Source organism: Tenrec ecaudatus, chromosome 1, assembly GCF_050624435.1.
Source record: "Tenrec ecaudatus isolate mTenEca1 chromosome 1, mTenEca1.hap1, whole genome shotgun sequence".
Lineage (NCBI taxonomy): Eukaryota > Metazoa > Chordata > Mammalia > Afrosoricida > Tenrecidae > Tenrec > Tenrec ecaudatus.
The window spans coordinates 90,024,601-90,031,001 of record NC_134530.1 but is presented as its reverse complement, the minus strand read 5'-3'; the positions used below and the strand labels follow the sequence as shown (position 1 = coordinate 90,031,001).

General features: G+C 43.2%; 1 pseudogene; it reads right to left on the bottom strand.

Moving 5' to 3' along the window:
* Window positions 1-5,488: 5,488 nt before the first annotated feature.
* Window positions 5,489-6,082, bottom strand: LOC142429735 (ferritin heavy chain pseudogene; annotated as a pseudogene).
* Window positions 6,083-6,401: the final 319 nt, after the last annotated feature.

Sequence of the window (6,401 nt, the reverse complement as noted above, 5' to 3'; positions counted from 1 at the left end):
GTGTCAGTTCTAGGCTGCCTCCTCTAAGAAGCCATTCCCGACGGCAGGTAGTCCTATAACATCCGGCACATGTCTCCCCTCGACGTTCCCACCCATATGTTGCTGTTGTCATGAGAGACCCCCTACCCCACGGTGAAGCTCCGCTGAGCAGAGACAAGACCCCTTCTGAGATACAGTGAATGCTACCTAGGTGCCCACTGAATGATTGGAATCTCAAGGCATTCAAATGACATTTAATATCACACACTACCCTCCTGACCCTCCTCACTCTCTGCCTACTCTAATCGTACTCATCCTTTTGACACAAACTATGAAGATTTCTCTGACACATACCATTTTCGTCTATCTAATCAGCAAAGACAGAAGGGAATGAGAAGATTAAAAGCCTATTTTAGTGAGGATGCTGATGGGAACAAAAATTGGTAAAAAAAAATCTTTTGGAGAGGCCATCTGGCAAAAGATATTAAAAGCCCTAGGTTGCGTGTAACTTCTGGTCCAGGAACTCTAATGCTAGGAATTTACTCGATGGGAGTAATTTAAAATGTGTTCAAAGATTTACTCAGCGATGTCTTCAGCCCAGTTGATGTTTATCATGTTAAGGAATTAGTTGAGTGAATACAAGTAAGAAAATCCATAGTAGAACTTTAAAAAGTGATTTGAAAATAATTATTGACCTGAAAATATATTGCTATTCAGTGAATCAGCATGTATAATATGGTTTCATATATATTAAAAATTGGGAGATTTTATTTTTATAGAAAATAACTGTAAAGTGAATTTGTCGGAGTGATTGAATGAGAGGTGATTTTATGTTCTTTTTTGTATCTGTATTTTCCCACATGATTTTCCTATAATAAACAGAAATCACTCCTGTGATCATTTATTAACTCTTTCGTGACCCGCGGGACATATATAACCCAACAACATTTTTAGCCCCTCAGGCTTCTGAGGAAACAGTTTTCCCAGTTACAGTATGTACTGCTGCCTGGTGGGGACCTGTGTAACTGCATGGATCTGAGTAAATGGACCGAGCCTCACAAATTCTACCACCAGGGTCCACTTGGGGCATATGTGTCCCACATAATTTTATCAAAATCCATATTACCTCAAAATGTTCTCCCTTGATTTCCACATGCCTTTCATTACTGTTAACCCATGGTATTAACAAAAGATTCCAAGTAGAAAAAAAAATCTTGTCATAGAAGGGTTAAAGTGAATGTACTTTTTAAACTTAACAAAGTTATCGGAATGCCTTGCTCCTCTTTGGCTCTGAAAGAGCTATTTAAAGTCAAATAGACTTGAAAAAATCAGAATTCCCATATCGAGTAAGGAACATTTTAGACTTGAGATGTTCAAGGGAGTACCTCTGTCTGCCTAAGCCTCTGGAAGGATGTGTGAGTCTAATTTCCCAATGCTCTGAGAAACTGTGGCAGAGAATCATTACCCTTGAAATGGGCTTGGGTAATATAAAAAAATCAGGGTCTCCTCTCCACTTAGTGACTGTGTTAACATTTGTGGGAGTTCCCATGCATTCTCTGAGGGGAGAGTCTTGTGACATCCTGTCTGCATTGTATTGAACTCAATCACTTGTAGAAAACGTGTAATGTAATAGGGATATTACACGGGGTGATATTATGAAAAATCCTAATTGGAACCAAAGTCATTCCTACTAGAGTGGACTATAAAACCTTCAGTGCCATTCTAACTAATCACCCCTGTGGTATTCTGAGCAAATGCAGGTTAACGGTGACGATCTTAATTTTTTATTAATTAAATTAAGTGTATAATCTGACAGTATAAGCCCATTGCCAGTGTTCATCACACTGATAATAAATGGATTTTTAGTACTCAGCACCTTTGGCTTCATCTGAACTCTCCCATCCACCGTTAAAAATCTTCAAGTAGCTCATTAGTGCGCAGAAACAACAAAAAATAATGAAGCCGTATTCTAGGAGATGGGGCAAGCCAATAGCAGGTGGGTTCCTGGACTGAGCCAAGTCCCCAAACTCCGAGGCTGCTACTGTCCATGTCTCTGCTCTCTTGCCTCTATAGCTTGGGCTCCTTTTGAGCAGATGATTCTCGTGAAAATTAGAGATAAGAAGGAGGCAGGATTCAAAAGAGTGAATGAGAAAGCATCCGATGTTCAAGGAAGACTTACTTGCTAAGAAACCAGAGTCTGGGCTTCCTAGTTAAGGGCAGGGAATGGGCTGTCATCGACTTTGTTTCCCTCTGTGTTGCCTGTGGTAGCATTATACACATTAAATATATCCATTCGACTATGCCATGACTCGCTTTTCCCAAACTGTGTTCCCTGGAAGATGAATCCTGCCACAGACATTCTAAATTAGAATCTGTGGATGTATAAGTTTGAGGAAAAAAAGCTTTTACCTTCTCCTCTTAGAAAGTTACAGTATGCATTGGCACTTTGAAGTCTCTACTAAGCCCTTTAGGAAAAAAAAAAAAAAAGAAAAGAAAGAAGAAATAAAATCTAATTATTTCCCCCAACAGGTACCACTTTACTTGATTACAGAATTTTACTAATATTCCAAGAGCCCACTTCATCCATATGCTTCCTTATACACCTGTTAGCATACTTGTAGCTCAGGTGAAATGGTTAAGGCAAGAAAAGCTATTTCTCAGTTCTCCTGCAATTTCAGTAGAGTAGAGATGGATATTGTGACTAGATCCATAAATAAAAATATTGGATGACAGTGGTTTTCTATGGTTGGAAAAAATCTTGGATATTATGGATCTTAACTCCTTTCAGGAATTCACTTTAATACCTACAATAAATCTGCTGCTGCCGTCTCTGCTTGGAAATCTCCAAATGTCGGGACGTTGAGCAACTGACGGCACTGTCCTCCAGGACATGGTGGAGTTCCCTATTCTGCTGAGCTACCCGCTGTTTCTCTGTCCATCCTCTGTGTCGTACTAGAATAATCTAGAACAAACCACTCTCTTCTTTCTACATACCAGTTTTTAAGCCCTCGATGCATGTCTGACTCATGTGCCATCTCTGCTCTTCGAATCGTAATAAAGCGGTTCCTGAAAGACTATGGTTAGGTGCCACCCAGTTGGTTCTGACCCAGCAAATCTGTTTCACACAGAATGAAATACCGCCTGTCCTGTGCAGTTCAAACACGTGTCTTACGCCTGAGCCCGTTGTTGCAGCCACTGTGTCAATCCCTTTGGCTGACCCTCTACATTAACAGGTATGATGTCCTCTCCAAGGCTTGCTCTCTCCTCACCACATGTCCAAAAGACGTGAGATGAAATCTTGCCATGCTCCCTTCTAAGGAGCATTCTGTCTGTACTTCTTCCAAGACGGATTTCTGGGTTCCTTGGTATTCCATAGTACTTTCAATAGTCTTTGCCAGCATCACAATTCAAACGCATCCATTCTTCAGTCTTCTTTATTCAATGTCCAACTTTCACATACATATGCATATGAGGCAATTAAAAATACCTTCGTCCTCAAAGTAATACCCTTGTCTTTCAACCCTTGAAAGAGGTCTTGTGTGGCTGATTTACTCAACATAATGCACCGTTCGAATGACTAGTAAGAGGGGGATCTGACTGTGTTCTAAAATAATAGCCCTCTCTTATTTGAAATTCCAAATCCATTCAGATATGAAAACTAAGGTGGTGTTTCTTTAGAAGTTTGATATAAGCTCATTTGGTGATAAAACATGACTTGAGCTAGTGCAACGCCGTATACAGTCTTTATTTATTCTACTTAGAGTGGATATTAATGCACTTGACTAAACAATAATGTGCTTGTTTACAGACGTCTTCGTGTATTTCCTCAGATCCCACCTGGGAGTATTACACAAGAGATGGCATACGTAATGCATTTCTTTTCTAAAAGCAGGCAAAGTCTAAGAGAATTCTGAAACACATCTGGCCCCAAGGAGCTTGTATGAAGAGTAGTAGCGACATCCTATTGCATACCACACTTTACCTATGTTAGTTTGCTTCATCTCCACAGCTGTGACGTAAAGTACTATTTAACTGCACTTTTAGATGAGAAAAGTCATTGGGCTTTACAGGTACTTTCTTCCCTTATTGTCTATTTAATATGTATAGACAAAAACAGCCCTGCTTCTCTAATGTACTGTTGTCATGGTTAGATGCCATCAACTCCGTTCTGACTCATAGTGACCCTACGTACAACAGAACAAAACACTGCCTGGACCTGGACCGTCTTGGCAATCATGACTCTTGGCAATCACGACTCCCGTTGTGCCCACCATCAATCCATCTCCCCGAGGCTTTCTCTTTTTCACTGACCCTCTCCCAAACATTTTCCAGGTCTTGGTCTCTCCAGATAACATGTTCAAAGTATGTGAGACGAAGTCCCCCACCATCTTCACTTCTCAGGAGCATTCTGGCCATACTTCTCCCAAGTCAGGTCTCTGCGCTTCTAGCAAACCATGATATATTTCATGCTCTTCTCCAACACCATACTCCAAACTCATCAATTCTCCCTCAGCCTTCTTTATTCACTGCCTGGCTTTCCCATGCATGCGAGGCAACTGAAAGTATCATGGCTTGGGCCAGGTGCACCTCAGGCCTCAAAATGACATCTTTGCTGTTATCACCTGCGAGAAGTCTTCTGCAGCACACTGGACCTGCGCCGTATGTCCTTTCATGTCTTGCTTGCTGCTTCTGTGCGTGTTGATTGTGGAGCCAAAGAAAATGGAATCTTTGAGAACTTCACTGTTTACTCGACTTGTCGTGATGTGGCTGATGGATCTCGTTGTGAAGAATTTTGTTTTCTTTAGGTTGAGGTTGAATCCGTACTGAAGGCTGAGCGGTGGCCTTTGATGTTCGTCAGTAAGTGCTTCAAGTCCCAATGGAATAACTGATGCCTAGAAATCTAACTTGTAAGCTTCAACTTGGGACACAATGCCCAAAGAGTCCTAGCCAGAAAGGGAACGTGTGCACTTCAGGGATGTGAGCAAAGAAGAGTCCCTTGGGGGCCTCCTTGTAGAATGTAAGTAATAGATCCACAAGGTTCATAGCTCTTCAACGGTTCCATTTTCCACCTCACCCCTCAGAATCCTTGCTGCAAATGAGAAGCATATAAGCCCTTTGCAGAGCAAAGTATTTTTTCTGAGTCTTGACCTGAATTAGGTAAAGACCAGGATCTCTTAGCTAGGAGTTTCTTATTGTCTACTACATTTACTCCAGTCTCCAATGTAATCAAAGACGATGTGATTTGACATTTATCAAAATCCTCAGTCACCCATCAAATTACCTTTTGCGCTTTCTTTTTTTTTTTTTTCTGTGCAAGCTCCATTTTATTAAGTGGGATTTTGCAGTGGAACTGGGGCGCTTAAAAAAATTCGACCGCCAGGTCCCGGGAGGCTCTCTGGCCCCTTCACGCCAAGATCTCTGAGACAACAGTTGGGTATCAAATGACTTTAGACTTTGTCCGAAGGAATAGTACCAATGGAAGAACAGAGCGGATGCTTGGGTACAATTTCTAGAAAAGGGACAGGTCTACATGGATGTGCTGCCTTGGTGACTTGGGGAAGGCCAGGCTGCCGCTCTCTCCGTCACTGTCTGCCAGGCTGTGCTTGTCGCAGAGATGCTTGGACAGGCCAGGAATGTGGCCCCCGACCCCCACCTTGCTCAGGTTGGTGAGGTGTCGCCCAGCTCTGTGATGGATTTCACCTGCTCATTCAGGTACTGTGTCTCGATGAAGTCACAGAGATGGGGGTCGTTCTTGTGCGTGGCCAGTTCGTGCAGCTTCTCCAGGTGCAGTGCACGCTCCGTGCTGCTGAGCCCCCTCTCCCAGGCATTAACGGTCTCGTTTCTTGAAGTCCTGGAGGAAGATCTGGCCCCCTCGTTGGTTCTGCAAGTTCATCAGTTTCTCGGCGTGATCTCTCTCCTCCTGAGACTGGTACAGAAAGTATTTGGCCAAGTTCTTCAAAGTCACGTCATCCTGGTCAAAGTCTTAAGACCTGGACAGGTAGACGTAGAAGGCGTAGAGCTCCAGGTTGATCTGGTGGTTGATGGCGGCCTCTGAGTCCTGGTTATAGTTCTGGCGCACCTGAGAGGGAGACGCAGTCGTCATGGGGGCGGTGCAGGCCTGAGGGCGTGGAGAGTACAGCTGAGAGGTGCTGATGGAGGACCTGCTGGGTGACTGGTTGGCTGGGGGGAGGGGGGGAGGCTGGCGAACGCCAGTTCCATTCTACCAATGTACAAAATGAGCTAGTTGGTCCTTTAGCCAGTCCTAGAGGGCATCCAACACAGAGCAGATCAGGTTTCATGGAAAGAAGAAAAGAAATATGAGGGAGTTTTCAAGTATGGACATTCCCAGGACAGATCTACAGAGGGTTCAAGTGAGGATGGTTGGAGCCTAGGTCAACAACCTTGAACATTGGTTGAAGAAG